This window comes from Mastigoproctus giganteus, chromosome 9 (assembly GCF_048544385.1).
Source record: "Mastigoproctus giganteus isolate SK-2022 chromosome 9, ASM4854438v1, whole genome shotgun sequence".
NCBI classification, from domain to species: domain Eukaryota; kingdom Metazoa; phylum Arthropoda; class Arachnida; order Uropygi; family Thelyphonidae; genus Mastigoproctus; species Mastigoproctus giganteus.
The window spans coordinates 160,127,754-160,145,406 of NC_143583.1; the positions used below are offsets into that span (position 1 = coordinate 160,127,754).

Sequence of the window (17,653 nt, forward strand, 5' to 3'; positions counted from 1 at the left end):
ATATCCCACAATGGATGATCACCACTGAAATCGTCAAATAAACAGGACATGGGAGCTGTGTGATGATAAGTCTGAGAGAAAGGATAAGATGTTAGAATATAAATGGATGCAAGGCTTATCATTATTCCACCTGCAATAACAAATGTCACATCCTAAGGCTACAGTGCACTAATCCAGAATTTAAAACAAATACACCAACCGTTTAATTATAATGGTTTAATACTAGAAACTAAAATGTACCAAACGATACTACACTGTAAAATGATATATGCAAAAGACTGATTTACAAAATAAATATACGATGAAACTTTAATATACAATAAAATATAAATAAATAAATAAAATATTTAAAATACAATAAAGATAAAAGCGATAAAACATTGACTGAAGCTTTTGGAGGCTTCCGCCTCCTTTCTCAACAACAATGATGTTTAAGCAACACATCCTTAAGTAACAGGCTCACAGCACACACGTGGTTGACCAGGTGCATGCTCAATATTTCTTCCATACGATCCAGAACCGGAAGCGGCTCGGGAGCATGGAAATATAAAATGCTCGTCTTTTGCCAGGACCACAACTTCTAGTAGGGGGTGAAATCGAACACCCCTGTCCCTATTCATACTATTGTTCTCAGACGAGCCTATCCACAAACTCTCTAGCCACTTACAGTCTCAGAACCTATGCACCCGGTCAAGGATGACAGCATTCACCGGGGAGACGTGATGATGTTTCTCCCAATAATGCTCAGCAATGGCAGATTTATTGAACTCTGCGGTCTGTATAGCTCGCATGTGCTCCCCCAGACGGTCTTTTAGTCGCCGTCCTGTCTCCCCCACATAACATTCCCCACAGTCCGGGCACTCGATCTCATATACGACCCCACTACTGGAATCCCCAGGAATGGGGTCTTTGACCTGTGACAACACTGTGTGCAACTTCCGACCCGGAAGCTGCACACAGCGTGTCTGAAAGTCACGTAGCATTCTTGAAACTCGATCTGACAAGCCCGGATAGTAGGGAATATAAACTGTGGCGACTGGAATGGACGGTATTTCATGATTAGGCTCCACGCCTCTATTATATTTATCAATGACCCTCTGGGGGTAACCGCATTTCATAAGATCCGCCCTAACTTGCCCAATTTCTTTCTCTCTCTCCTCAGAGGTGCTACAATGCATCCTAACCCTACCCAAAAGTGCCCTGGCCACGCTGTTTTTTATGCTGGGCAGCCTGTGTTGACCTATAATGGGTGTACTGGCTCCTACACATAGGCTTCCTAAACACTGTAGTACTAAGCCTGGAGCCTTCTCTACTCACCATTACGTCCAGGAATGGGAGGGAACCATTCACTTCCACCTCTGAGGTGAACTGTATAAAAGGAGAGAAATCATTGAGGAAAGCCAACTACATCCTCTTCTCTCCCCTTTTTGCACCAAAGTGAACGTGTCATCCACGTATCTCTTCCACTTGCGCATAGGGAACTCCAAACTTGTAAAAACCCTATTTTCTAACTCTTCCATTGCCAGGTTTGCGACAATGGCGCTAATAGGAGAACCCATAGCTGTGCCGTGAACCTGTTTGTACATCACTCCTTTATACAGCAAAGTCGTACTCAAAAGACATAATTCTACACCACAGCATATATCCTCTACACTTAGGTGCGATCTAGTACTTAGGGTATCATCTCTTTGCAGTGCCACCTTTACACATTCCACCCCATGGGCTATGGGTATACAAGTAAATAATCACAACACATCGAGCGACACCATTATTTCATTCTCCCCTACATTTTGACTTTTAACAAAGTTCACAAAATCCACACTGTCTTTAGCAACAAACATGGACCATCCCACTATAGGAGAAATCAGCTGCGCCAGGAATTTTGACAAAGCATAGGTAGGGCTCCCAACAAAAGAAACAATGGGTCGTAACGGGACCCCCACCTTATGTGTTTTCGGCAGCCCATAAAACCTGGGCAGCTGACACCCCGTTGCATGCATAGACCAGTACTTTTCTTTAGAAATCTTACCCGTTTTTAACCAGAGCTGTAAAATCTTATTAACACGTTGTTCTAAACCGGCTAGAGGATTTCTGCAGATGACCTTGTATGTATTATCATCCTGTAATAAACTAGTGCTTTTTTATGATAATCATCACTATTTAATACTACTGTAGATCTACCCTTATCTGCCGGCAGAACCACAATATCTTCATCATGCTTAAGTTCCTTTAACGCTTTCATTTGATTACGGGTGAGATTAGGGGTAGCCTTTCTGGCCTGACATAGGATGGCTGAGGCTTTTACCCGGATACGATTAGCAATGGGTTCTGGCAATTTACGAATTGCTCACTCAATACCCATAGCTGTCTCAGTAATCGGAGGTTTAGGGGGTAACAAGGCAAACTTGGGCTCTAAAGCAAATACCCCCTCTTGCTCTGTAGTTAAAGGTTTACAACTCAGATTATGAATAAAATTAGATTTATTAACCCTATACATATTTGCCTGTTCTTCCAATAGCGTATTGAATTTGCTAATGTGCCTCATCTTATATAAATGTGCAATCCTACCAACCCTATTATGAACTAACATCCTGACATATGTTAAATGTAAAGGGGATAGAAAATCTTATTAACACGTTGTTCTAAACCAAAATCTTATTAACACGTTGTTCTAAACCATTGTATACCCATAGCCCATGGGGTGGAATGTGTAAAGGTGGCACTGCAAAGAGATGATACCCTAAGTACTAGATCGCACCTAAGTGTAGAGGATATATGCTGTGGTGTAGAATTATGTCTTTCGAGTACGACTTTGCTGTATAAAGGAGTGATGTACAAACAGGTTCACGGCACAGCTATGGGTTCTCCTATTAGAACCTGGCAATAGAAGAGTTAGAAAATAGGGTTTTTACAAGTTTGGAGTTCCCTATGCGCAAGTGGAAGAGATACGTGGATGACACGTTCACTTTGGTGCAAAAGGGGAGAGAAGAGGATGTAGTTGGCTTTCTCAATGATTTCTCTCCTTTTATACAGTTCACCTCAGAGGTGGAAGTGAATGGTTCCCTCCCAATCCTGGACATAATGGTGAGTAGAGAAGGCTCCAGGATTAGTACTACAGTGTTTAGGAAGCCTATGTGTAAGAGTCAGTACACCCATTATAGGTCAGCACAGGCTGCCCAGCATAAAAACAGCGTGGCCAGGGCACTTTGGGTAGGGTTAGGATGCATTGTAGCACCTCTGAGGAGAGAGAGAAAGAAATTGGGCGAGTTAGGGTGGATCTTATGAAATGCGGTTACCCCCAGAGGGTCATTGATAAATATAATGAGGCGTGGAGCCTAATCATGAAATACCGTCCATTCCAGTCGCCACAGTTTATATTCCCTACTATCCGGGCTTGTCAGATCGAGTTTCAAGAATGCTACGTGACTTTCAGACACGCTGTGTGCAGCTTCCGGGTCGGAAGTTGCACACAGTGTTGTCACAGGTCAAAGACCCCATTCCTGGGGATTCCAGTAGTGGGCTCGTAATATGAGATCGAATGCCCGGACTGTGGGGAATGTTATGTGGGGGAGACAGGACGGCGACTAAAAGACTGTCTGGGGGAGCACATGCGAGCTATACAGACCGCAGAGTTCAATAAGTCCGCCATTGCTGAGCATTATTGGGAGAAACATCATCAGGTCTCCCCGGTGAATGCTGTCATCCTTGACCGGGCGCATAGGTTCTGGGACCGTAAGTGGCTAGAGAGTTTGTGGATAGGCTCGTCTGAGAACAATAGTATGAATAGGGACAGGGGTGTTCGATTTTACCCCCTACTAGAAGCTGTGGTCCTGGCAAAAGACGAGCGTTTTATATTTCCATGCTCCCGAGCCGCTTCCGGTTCTGGATCGTATGGAAGAAATATTGAGCATGCACCTGGTCAACCACGTGTGTGCTGTGAGCCTGTTACTTAAGGATGTGTTGCTTAAACATCATTGTTGTTGAGAAAGGAGGCGGAAGCCTCCAAAAACTCCAGTCAATGTTTTATCGCTCTTATCTTTATTGTATTTTAAATATTTTATTTATTTATTTATATTTTATTGTATATTAAAGTTTCATCGTATATTTATTTTGTAAATCAGTCTTTTGCATATACCATTTTACAGTGTAGTATCGTTTGGTACATTTTAGTTTCTAGTATTAAACCATTATAATTAAACGGTTGGTGTATTTGTTTTAAATTCTGGATATGTACTCTCCCAACCTTAGAGGCCTTTTTGAAGATACAGTGCACTAAGTCAAATAGTATTAAATATAAATATATATAGAATAGTAAAGCCAGTTAATATTATAAAATAATATTAGCATTATCATTAGTTGAGGCATATGATGCAATAAGGCAATCTTATGCAGAATCAGCCAAAAAAAAAAAAAAAAAAAACCCCTTCCCATTTCACTCATCCAGTCACTCTAAATGTTTGTCTAGTTCAGCCTTAAATTTATCCTGCAATTAACTACCCGCTGACTAAAGGCAAAGTTATGCACATCTATTCTACAACTGTCTTTACTGAATTTGAATCTATGTCCTCTCAGGTTCTTAATCTGAGCAAGAAGTATCCTATCAGCATTGAGCATGCTCAAACTTTTCAAAGCCTTATACACCTCAATCAGATCACCTCGCAAGTGCTTAGTCTCTAGATGCTGTAGTTGCAAAACTTAAGTCTCTCTTGGTCTTGGTAAGGGCACCCCTTTGTTCCTCTCACCAACCTTGTTGGAATTTGGGGAGTACAACATCTACAGAAAGGATAGACAGGATAGGAAGGGGGGAGGGGTTATGCTATTAGTTAAGAAACACATAAAAACCAAGGAAGTGAAGCCAGTCGACATCACTGGGCAGTGCAGTGTTGAGTCAGTTTGGTGTGACATAAGCATTGGGAGATCAAAATTGAGAGTAGGAGTGTGCTATAGGCCTAATGGCTCTGATGAGTATAATAAGAAACTGTACAGGGAAATAGAGTGGGCCAGTAAATCAGAGAGCCTTATAATGGGAGATTTTAATTTCCCAGATATTGACTGGAATTTGGGGGCTGGTCACTCACACACTAGCAGGGCTTTTGTGGATTTATTGGATGATTGTTTTCTACATCAGCATGTTCGGGAGGCAACTAGAGGGAGTAATACTCTTGATTTGATTATCAGTAGTGATTCTTCATGCATTAAGAATCTGCAGATAAATGAAACACTAGGTGGCAGTGATCACAGTGGGCTGAAGTGGGATTTATTCAAAGAGGTAACTACCATTAGGGGTAAAGGGAAGGGTTATTGCTTCCGTAAAGGCGACTACGATGGACTGAGACAGTATTTAAATTCTATACAGTGGGACCAACTGATGATGTTACCAACAGCAAATTCAAAATGGGAAGCATTCAAAGAACTTATCTTGGAAGCTACTAGGCTTTACATACCAACTAAGAAATATTGTTCAAGGTTTAGGCCAAAATGGATGTCAGATGAACTAATGAGGCATATGGCAGAGAAGAAAGATGCATGGGATACTTACAAATTAACACATGACACAGAAGCCTATGATAGATACAAGTTGATATGGAACCAAGTTACGAAGGAGGTTAGGCAGGCGAAGGCAGATTATGATAAATCCTTGGCAAGGGATGCAAAGAAAAACAGCAAAGAGTTCTTTACTTATGTAAACTCTAGAAGGAAGGGGATGAATCAGATTGGTCCACTTGATATTGATGAGTCAACTGTTGATGATCCTGCTCAGGTAGCTAACAAACTAAATGAATATTTTGCATCGACATTCACACATGAGGAGTTATTCAGCGAGGGGAATGCCAGAGGTGTATTCAACTCTAGCAGTAAGCTACAGAATCTTGAAATAACTGGGAGTAAAGTGGAGGAGAAACTGTTGAAGATAAACACAAGAAAGGCACCCAGGGTGGATGGAATCTATCCAGTTATATTAAAGGAGGCAGCAAAGGAAGTAAGCAAACCCTTAGCCATAATTATGAGAGCTTCCTTGGGCTCAGGGGAGGTACCCATAGACTGAAAATGTGCAAATGTGATCCCAATTCACAAAGGAGGATCAAAGGCTGACACAAGTAATTATAGACCTGTGAGCTTAACTTCTGTTCCAGGAAAATTAATGGAGGCACTGGTTAAAGAAGCACTGCAGGATCATTTAGACAAGACTTCAGTTATAGCTCGGACACAGCATGGCTTTGTTAAGGGGAAGTCTTGCCTGACAATTTGATTGGATACTATGATGCAGTCACAAAAGAACTGGATGCAGGGAATAGCTTTGATATTATATACTTTGATCTTAGAAAGGCTTTTGATACTGTTGCACATGGAAGACTGCTGCACAAATTGGAGCAGTGTGGCATTGGAGGCAAATTGCTGCTATGGATAAAGTGATGGTTGAGGGAGAGAAGACAGAGAGTGGTAATCAATGGACACTGCTCATCGTGGGCTAATGTTATTAGTGGAGTCCCTCAGGGTTCAGTGTTGGGTCTATTATTGTTTTCTGTATTTATAAATGATACTGATGATGGTATATCAAGCTTAATGTCCAAGTTTGCAGACGATACAAAGGTTGGCAGGGTTGTCAAGGACACTACTGACACTATGCTGCTGCAACAGGATCTGGAAAGGTTGAGCAGATGGGCTGAGAGGTGGCAAATGAAGTTTAACATTGACAAATGTTAAACTTCATGTTAACATTGACAAATGTAAAGTACTACACATGGGAAACAGCAACCCCCAGAGCAACGTATCAACTCTGTGGTACTACACTGACAGTGGTAGAGAATGAAAGGGACTTGGGGGTGGTTGTGAAGGCAGATATGAAGTTCTCTGAGCAGTGCAGACAGGCTGCAAGAGAACAAAGGGGTGCTCTTACGAAGAAAGGCTTAAGTTTTGCAAATTACAGTGTCTGGAGACTAGGCACCAGCGAGGTGATCTGATAGAGGTGTATAAAGCCTTGAATGGTTTGAGCATGCTCAATGCTGATGGGATTCTTCCTCTAGCTCAGAATAATCACCTGAGAGGGCATAAATTCAAATTGAGGAAAGACAGATGTAGGATAGACGTGCGGAAATTTGCCTTTAGCCAGCGGGTGGTTGGTTGGTGGAACAGACTTCCATCCCTTGTAGTGGAGGTTGATAGCCTAAATAAGTTTAAGGCTCAGCTGGACAGGTATTTTGAACGAACAGAGGGGTGAAGTGGAAGTGGGTTTTTTTTTTTTTTTTTTTTGGCTGATGCTGCATAAGCTTGCTTTCTTGCATCAAATGCCTCTACTAATGCTAATGCTTTCTCTATACTCATTCTAGCAACTCTACATCCTTCCTAAAATGAGGCCTCCAGACCTGTATGCAGTACTCAAGGTGTGGCCTGACCATGGCCTTATACAAAGGGATATTCACCTCATTGCCTCTGCTGGCAAAATTCCTATACATCATTGACAAAACTCCATGACCTGCTCTGGCAGCCCATCCGCACTGCTCGGAGAACTTCATATCTGACTGCAAAATTACCACTGGGTCTTTTTCATTCTCCACTTCCCTGATTGTAGTACCACACAGTTGGTACGTTTCTCTTGGGTTGCTGCTACCCATATGCTGTACTTTCCATTTGTGAAAAGAGAAGTGGCAACTTCAGTTTCCACTTCTCAGCCCATCTGCCTAACTTTTCTGATCCTGATGCAGTCACGTACTGTCTTTACTGATATTAACAACCTTGCCAACCTTTGCATCATCTGCAAACTTGGACATTAAGCCTGATATACCTTCATCAAAAACATTGATAAATACAGAAAACAGCAATGGGCCCAGCACTGAACACTGGGGGCTTCACTAATAACAATAGACCACGTAGAGCAGTGTCCATTTATTACGACTCTCTGCCGTCTCCCACTCAACCATCCCTTTATCCATTGCAGCAACTTGCCCTTAATGCCATACCACTCCAATGTGTGTGTGTGTGTAGAAGAATAAGAGAAATTTACCACATAGAACAATTCCATATGATACTCTCCAGAAATTAAAATGAATAAAAGATTAATGCAAAAATTATTGAAAACAATTTTTAAAAAAATTAAAAATTATATAAAATTATTTAAAAAATAATAATAATTGAAAACTTTTAACAAAAATTTTGAAAAACGATTTTCAAACGACTGAGGAAAGAAAATAGTTCTTCAAAATTTGAGGAGAAAAAATTGCTTTCCAAAATTTACATTAAACTTTTTAAATTAATTTTTAATTGTTTTTTGAATTTTTAATAATTTTTGAATTGTTTTCAATCATTTTTTGCATTAATCTTTTATTTATTTTAATTTCTGAAGAGCATCATACGGAAGTGTTCTAAGTATAGTAAAAAAAGTAAAAAATTTCTCTTATTCTTCTACAAATATTGATATCAACATAAAACGTATTGAACATCATAGAGCTCTGCTATATATTATAAAATAATATATAAAAAAAAAAAAACAGTAAAGCACCCAAAATAAAATTATCTAAATTAATAAGTTGTAAAAACTTCAATATATATCAGACACTATCATTTTCTGATAAAATCTGAGAGTATAAGGCTCAGATAGATGGGTGAAACATACTGATGTACAAATAAAGTGCATCACCTAGGAATTTCAAATTCTAATCCTTTTTCGTGATGGTATGTAGCATTAGCATTAGTAGAGGCATATGATGCAAGAAAGCAAGCTTATGCAGCATCAGCCAAAAAAAAAAAAATAAATAAATAAAAAACACTCCCATTTCACCCGTCTGTTCGTTCGAAATACCTGTCCAGCTGAGCCTCAAATTTATTTAGGCTATCAACTACCACAACAAGGGATGGAAGTCTGTTCCACCAACCAATTACCCGCTGGCTAAAGGCAAATTTCCTCAATCTGAATTTATGCCCTCTCAGGTGTTTATTCTGAGCAAGAAGAAGAATCCCATCCGCATTGAGCATGCTCAAACCATTCAAGGCTTTATACAACTCTATCAGATCACCTCGCTGGTGCCTAGTCTCCAGACACTGTAATTTGCAAAACTTAAGCCTTTCTTCGTAAGAGCAACCCTTTATTCCATTCACTAATCTTGTTGCCCTTCTCTGTACTCATTCCAGCAGCTCTACATCCTTCTTGAAATGAGGCCTCCAGACCTGTATACAGTACTCAAGATGTGGCCTGACCATTGCCTTATACAAGGGAATAATCACCTCCTTATCCTGCTAGAAAAATTCCTGTATATCATTGACAAGACACCATGAGCTACTCTTGCAGCCCATCTGCACTGCTCAGAGAACTTCATATCTGCCTGCACAATTACCCCCAGGTCCTTCTCATTCTCTACCACTGCCAGTGTAGTACCACAGAGTTGATACATTGCTCTGGGGTTGCTGCTTACCATATGTAGTACTTTACATTTGTCAATGTGTAGATTTGCCAGATTCTGTTGCAGCAGCATAGCATCAGTAGTGTCCTTAACAACCCTGCCAACCTTTGTATCATCTGCAAACTTGGACATTAAGCTTGATATACCATCATACAGAAAATGAAAATACAGAAAACAACAATGGACACAACACAAAATACAGAAAACAACAATGAACCCTGAGGGACTCCACTAATAACATTAGTCCACGATGAGCAGTGTCCATTGATTACCACTCTGTCTTCTCCCCTTCAACCCTTTATCCATAACAGCAATTTGCCTCCAATGCCACACTGCTCCAATTTGTGCAGCAGCCTTCCATGTGCAAAAGTATCAAAAGCCTTTCTATGATCCAAATATATAATATAAAAGTTATTCCCTGCATCCAGTTCTTTTGTGACTGCATCATAGTATCCAATCAAATTGGTGAGGCAAGACTTTCCCTTAACAAAACCATGCTGTGTCCGAGCTATAACTAAAGTCTTGTCTAGATTATCCTGCAGTGCTTCTTTAACCAGTGCCTCCATTAATTTACTGGAACAGAAGTTAAACTCACAGGTCTATATTTACTTGTGTCAGCCTTTGATCCTCCTTTGTGAACTGAGGTCACATTTGCACATCTCCAGTCTATGGATACCACCCCTGAGTCCAAGGAAGCTCATAATTATGGCTAAGGGTTTGCTTACTTCCTTTGCTGCCTCCTTTAATATAACTGGATAGATCCCATCCACCCCAGGTGCCTTTTTTATGTTTATCCTTAACAATTTCTCCTCCACTTTACTCTCAGTTATTACAAAATCATCTAGCTCACTGCCAGAGTTTACTTCACCTCTGGCATTCCCCTTCCTGAATAACTCCTCATGTGTGAATGTAGATGCAAAATACTCGTTTAGTTTGTTAGCCACCTGAGCAGGATCCTCAACTGTTGAACCATCAATATCCAGTGGACCAATCTGATTCATCCCTTTCCTTCTAGAGTTTACATAGGTAAAGAACTCTTTTCTGTTTTCCTTTGCATCCTTTGCCAAGGATTTCTCATAATCTGCCTTTGCCTGCCTAATCTCCTTTGTGACTTGGTTACAGACCAGCTTATATCTATCATAGGCTTCCAAGTCACCCATTAATTTATATGTATCCCATGCATTTTTCTTCTCTGCCATATGTCTCATTAGTTCATCTGACATCCATTTAGGCCTAAACCTTGAACAATATTTCTTAGTTGGTATGAACTACACACCATGGTGGAATAGCGTGTTCAATCACAATAGCTACAGTGTCTTAATTAAGCTCTTGGCTTAGCAGCAAATCTTTCAGAGCGATGCTGGTGCATTTATTTTTTACTTGGCCTTGTAATTGCATAGAAAACAAGTCAATTTCTACCAGCATTGTATCAATAGTAGCATTGAAATCTGGCACCTTTGTTTTCGTATCGATACAGCCGATACTGGTAGTTTCTATGTAACTTGTAGCAGTGTAATCAGCATCAGCAGAGGATTATAAATCATAAATTATAGCACTACTTATGTGATATAATAAATTTAACTTGTCACATAGATCGTAATGTAGGACAGTAATATTTGTCAAGCTTTTAGAATGGGTGATTTAACATAGCTAGCTAGCGGAGAGTTCGAACCACATGGGTGGCAACAGATAAGTTTATTATCTACTACAACTACTTAGATTTTACACACATCATTTTTTAACTAAATTCATATAACGACGTAGATTTTACAAAAGTAACATTATAAATCAATACATATAACTTGATAAGAGATATGAAATTCATATAATGTAACTCGGTTGGAGATAACTGATACTGAAATATATATATACAGGGTGTTTCAGTTAAACGTTTCAGAACTTCTAAGAGGGGTAGGGTACATCCTGACAACTCGAAATCATGTAGCAATGTGGGGTCGGAAATGCTTTCCTGAAGCGGTGTTGTACACAGAAGCACCATAAAGAAAAGAGACCGTAAGTGAGAAATCGTTTTAATAATACATGAAAAGAAGCAAAAGGTACATGGATTAAAGTAAGTGTTCCAAGTTTCTTCCACGGGCTACAATGCAAGCCTCACATCTCCGACGCATGGACATCCGAACATTCTGGAATACTCCAGGCGAATTTCGAATTTCTTCGGCAGCTACTGCGATTCTTGCAACCAGCTCCTCAGCATTGTCAACAGGGGTGTCATAAACTAGCGATTTCATATGACCCCAGAAATAAAAATCAAGACATGATAGATCGGGTGACCGAGCAGGCCAACGCACGGGACCACCACGTCCGATCCACTGTTGACCAAATGTGACATCCAGGTAGTTACGAACATCTCCGCTATAATGGAGGGGCTCCATCGTGTTGGAACCACATTGTCTGTTGCGTCGATGCAGAAATCTGTTCATCTCTCAAAAGTTGTGGCAATACTTGCTGCAGAAAGATCGAGTAGATAGGTCCGGTTAGACGACACGGTAACAGGTAAGGTCCGATGAGGTGATCTCCCATAATACCGGCCCATACATTGACCGAAAATCGAATCTGTTGCACGACGTCGTATTGCATGCGAGTTCTCGACCGCCCAGATATGGTCGTTATGCGTGTTGAAAATTCCTTCCCTTGTGAAGGATGCCTCATCGGAAAACAACACTTCAGCAGGAATCGCAGTAGCTGCCGAAGAAATTCGAAATTCGCCTGGAGTATTCCAGAATGTTCGGATGTCCATGCGTCGGAGATGTAAGGCGTGCATTGTAGCCCGTGGAAGAAACTTCGAACACTTACTTTAATCCATGTACCTTTTGCTTCTTTTCATGTATTATTAAAACAATTTCTCACTTACGGTCTCTTTTCTTTATGGTGCTTCTGTGTACAACACCGCTTCAGGAAAGCATTTCCGACCCCACATTGCTATATGATTTCGAGTTGTCAGGATGTACCCTACCCCTCTTAGAAGTTCTGAAACGTTTAACTGAAACACCCTGTATATAGTGTTGTAACTGCATTGGGATATAAGTTGAGTGTTATGTTTTAGTATTGTTATTGAATTAAAATCATGACTCAGATCACAGCAGCAAAGCAAAAGGCTCAAGCTAAATAGGAGTGTTGGGGCTCAGGGGAGAACTGAGTGGGGTGGCTCTCTTCTGAATCACAGCATTTTGAAATGTACTGCATGTTTGGTGTTTGTGGATCTATCAGAAAGGGACATGATATTGCCAAGGGGAATGTCTTTGTGTGTGCACGATGTAAGAAGTGTGAGGAAATCAGGCACCAAATCAGCATTGTTATGGGGCCTATATGAAAGTTTGAAGGATAGGGTAGATGCCAGCGAAGGATGTAAATTGAGGGTCCCATCAAGCACTCAGCTGCCAAATCAATGCCAGAGTTTGCACTTGAACATCATGCAACACAGCGGCAATCCCCAAGGCAAAATGAGCTGATCCCACAGGAACAAGTTGTTGTCAGTGACTCTACAATCAGGGAAATGGGGAATATATTGTGCAAAAAGGATAGGTGGAACAGGACCAAGGTATGTCTGCCAGGGGCAAAGGTTGATGACGTTGTGACATATATCATCTTTTAACAGCACAAAAGGTGATATTGTTGTACATGTTGCACTAATGATATTAAGAGTAGGAGACCGGCAGAATTACTTAACAATTACAGACCAATATTGAAAAAAAGCCATGAATTAGGGTTGAATTTGAAAGTGTGTAAAATTCTGTCCAGACACGATAGGAGTATATGATGAGAACCTTGTCGATCAATTCGGCCCTGGAGAGATTGTGCAAGGATCAGGGTGTAGAATTTTTCTCAGCCTGGTTTGTGCTTGTTAACAGGAGAGACTGCTTCTACAGGAATGGGATACACTGAAAAAAAATAGAAAGGGTGCAAGAATATTTCCTGATGCTATCGAGGCAGTGTTAGGTGGGTCGGAAAAGTGCTTGTTAACAAGAGAGACTACTTCTACACGGATGAGATAAAATAAAATAAATAAAAGGTGTAAGAATATTTGCTGATGCTATCGAGGCAGTGTTAGGTGGGTCAGAAAACTGCTAACTTGGGGAGATACACGGAATAATAGATTAACAGTAGCCACTGGCAGAGGTGAAAATGCTTCTATTGGAATGAGCAGCACCCTGGAAATCAAGGTGCAGGGGATTTCAGACTTCTGGGAGTCATTGCAGAATAAGTAAATACATGGGCTGTGTTAGGGTAGCTAAGAATAGGAATAGGAGCATGTATACTTGTGTGTACACCAATGCTAGGAGTTTAGTAAATAAATTTTATGAATTTGAGGAGTTGGTCAAAATATCAAAGGCAGATATCATTGGGATATCTGAGACATGGTGTCACACAAATATCAGGAATGCAGAAATGGAATTTGGGGAGTACAATACATACAGGAAGGATAGACAGGAGAAGAAGGGAGGAGGGGTTATTCTATAAGATAAGAAACAAATAAAATCAAAGGAAGTATAGCCAGGTCGACATGGGTGGACAGAGCAGTGTCGAGTCAGTTTAGTGTGACATAAGCACTGGGAAAGCAAAATTGAGAGTAAGAGTGTGTTATAATGACTCTGATAAGTATAAAAAACAACTGTACAGAGAAATACAGTGGGCTAATAAATCAGAGTGTCTTATAATTGGGGATTTTAATTTCCCAGATATTGACAGGGTTGGTCACTCACACATTAGCAAAGCTTTTGTTGATTTATTGGATGATTGTTTTCTACAGCAGCATGTTTGGGAGGCAACTAGAGTGAGTAATACTCTTGATCTAATTATCAGTAGTGATTCTTCATGCACTAACAATCTGCAGATAAAGGAACCACTAGGTGACAGTGATCACAGTGTGCTGAAGTGAGATTTAAACCAAAGAGGTAACTACCATCAGGGGTGGAAGAGTTTTTGTTTTTTTTTTTTAAATTCCAGACAGTGGGACAAACTGATGATGTTACCAACAACAAATTCAAAATGGGAATGATTCAAAGAATTAATCTTGGAAGCTATTTGGCTTTTCATTCCAAAAAAGAAATATTGTTCAAGGTTCCGGCCTAAATGGATGTCAGATGAATTAACGAGACATGTGGCTGAGAATAAAAATGCATGGTATACATTTTTAATATAAATTAATAAATTAACAGGTGACACAGAAACTTAATTTAATTTAATATAAATTAACAGGTGACACAGAAACCTATGAAAGATATAAACTAGTCTGTAACCAAGTCACAAAGGAGGTTAGGCAGGTAAAGGTAGATTATGAGAAATCTTTGGCAAAGGATGCAAAGAAAAACAAAAAAGTGTTCTTTACTAATGTAAACTCTAGAAGGAAGGTGATATATCAGATTGGTCCAGTTGATATCAATGGTTCAATTGTAGATGATCCTGCTCAGGTACTACCTAACAAACTAAATAAGTATTTTGCGTCTACATTCACACATGAGGAGTTATTCAAAGAGGGGAATGCCAGAGGTGTATTAAACTCTGTCAGTGAGCTTGATGATTTTGTAATAACTGAGAGGAAAGTGGAGGAGAAATTGTTGAAGATAAACAAATGAAAGGCAATTGGGGTGGATGGGATTTTTCCAATTATATTAAAGGAGAGACAGCAAAAGAAATACCTTAGCAATAATTATATGAGAGCTTACTTGTACTCGGGGGAGGTACCCATGAACTGGAAATGTGCAAATATGACCCCAATTAACAAATGACGATCAAAGGCCAACACAAGTAACTACAGACCTGTTAGTTTAAATTCTGTTCCATGCAAATTAATGGAGGGGTTTAAAGAAGCAGGATCATCTAGACTTCAGTTATAGCTCGGATACAGCATGGGTTTGTTAAAGGGAAGTCTTGTCTGACCAATCTGATTGGATATCATAATGTGGTCACAAAGGAACTGCATACACAGAATAATTTTGATATCATATATTTGGATCTCAGAAAGGCTTTTTATACTGTTGCACATGAAAGACTGCTACACAAATTGGAGCAGTTTGGAATTGGTGGCAAATTGCCGCTATGGATAAAGGGATGGTTAAGTGGGAGAAGACAGAGAGTGGTAATCAATGGACACTGCTTTTCATGGACTAATGTTATTAGTGGAGTCCCCCGGAGTTCAGTGTTGAGTCCATTGTTGTTTTCTGTATTTATTAATGATACTGATGATGGTATATCAGGCTTAATGTCTAAGTTTGCAGACGATATGATGGTCGGCAGGGTTGTTAATATACTAATGACTGTATGATACTGCAACAGGACTATAAGGGTTGAGCAGATGGGCTGAGAGGTGGCAACTGAAGTTTAACATTGACAAATGTCAAGTACTGCATATGGGAAGCAGTAACCTCAGAGTAACGTATCAACTGTGTGGTAATACACTGATGGTAGTAGAGAATGAAAAGGATCTGGGGGTTATTGTGCAGTCAGGTATGAAGTTTTCTGAGCAGTGCAGACAGTCTGCAAGAGTAGCTCATGGTGTCTTGTCGATCATGTACAGAAATTTTTCTGGCAGGGATAAGGAGGTGATTATTCCCTTGTACAAGGCAATGGTCAGGCCACACCTTGAGTACTGTATATAGGTCTGGAGGCTTCATTTTAAGGATGTAGAGCTGCCGGAATGAGTAAAGAGAAGGGCAACAAGGGTTGCTCTTACGAAGAAAGGCTCAAGTTTTGCAAATTAGTGTCTGGAGACTAGGCACCTTTAGAGATGTATAAGGCATTTAATGGTTTGAGCCGGCTCAATGCTGATGGGATTCTTCCTCTTGCTCCGAATAATCGTCTGAGAGGGCATAAATTCAAATTGAGGAAAGATAGTTGTAGGATAGATGTGCGGAAGTTTACCTTTAGCCAGCGGGTGGTTGATTGCTGGAACAAGCTTCCATCTGTCATTATAGAAGATGATATCTTAAATAGATTCAAGGCAGAACTAGACAAACATTTGGAGTGGCGAAATGAGAAGGGGGTTTTTTTTTTTTTTTTTTTTTTTGGCTGATGTAAGCTTGCTTTCTTTGGCTGTATAAGCTTGCTTTCTTGCATAATATGGCTTTACTAATGCTAATTTTTCAAGGTGGTGCACGTGATAATAAATTTTTTCTTCACCAATTTTTCGAATACATGCAATATTTTAACTAAGTCGAGTTTGGCTGATTTACATGTACAGTAAAGCTAATGTTTCGTGATCAGCGAGCGAAAATACTTGCATTTTGGAAGAAAGAATTTGTATTGTTTTAATGTTTCATTAATTAAGTGAAAATATTAAAATTGTGTATTACTTCGAAATCCACCACCTTGTACCATGCTGCCGGCACCCATTTTGTGAATGCCTTCACAATGAGTTTCCCTGATACTGAACTACCTAGGAAAAGCAACGCTTCAACGCTGGATTTTCAAATAGGCAACACTTCGCCAGTGGATTCTCGGTGAATGCCACCACCACCCAGTTGTGGTGGTGGCATTCACCAAGTAGCATTCACGTGGTATCTGCAGAGAATAAGGAACATTAGTCTTCTCCATTGGCGAAGCTTGGCTTATTTTTTTTTTTTTTTTATGAAAACCCCAAACACGAAAGGTATCAAAACCTATAGTACTTAGTACCGTGCATGGGTTGAAGGATAAGTATGGGGGGGGGGGATGCCGGAAACTTTGCTCTAGAGACTAAACATGGGTTTCACCACTTCAAGCCTCCAATAAGCAAAGTGGTGGTATTTCACCGGTTCATGAAAGTCATCTACCACCTGAAATTTTGGAAGTAATGTAATATCAGGGTAACTTAGTGTGAAGGAATTCACGTAATGAGATATCGTCAAATCACCTATTGTTTAATATTTTTTAATCCTTTTACTCCTTCCTCTCTCTCTCTCTCTCTCTCTCTTCTATTTCTCTCTCTCTCTCTCTCTCTCTCTTCTATTTCTCTCTCTCTCTCTCTCTCTCTCTCTTCTATTTCTCTCTCTCTGTCTCTCTCTTTCTCTTCTATTTCTCTCTCTCTCTCTCTCTCTCTCTATTCCTCTTCTATTTCTCTCTCTTCCTCTTCTATTTCTCTCTCTCTCTCTCTCTTCTATTTCTCTCTCTCTCTCTCTCTCTCTCTCTCTCTCTCTCTCTTCTATTTCTCTCTCTCTCTTCTATTTCTCTCTCTCTCTCCTATCTCTCTCTCTCTCTCTCTCTCTTCTATCTCTCTCGCTCTCTCTCTCTTCTATTTCTCTCTCTCTCTCCTATTTCTCTCT

General features: G+C 40.1%; 1 protein-coding gene across 1 annotated transcript in view; it reads right to left on the reverse strand.

The window, feature by feature from the left end:
• Tmtc4 (Transmembrane O-mannosyltransferase targeting cadherins 4) overlaps nucleotides 1–17,653 on the reverse strand; it is a gene marked incomplete at its 5' end in the record, with an annotated part of 433,994 nt that overhangs the window by 247,367 nt on the left and 168,974 nt on the right. The gene's annotated exons all lie outside the window — the stretch shown is intronic.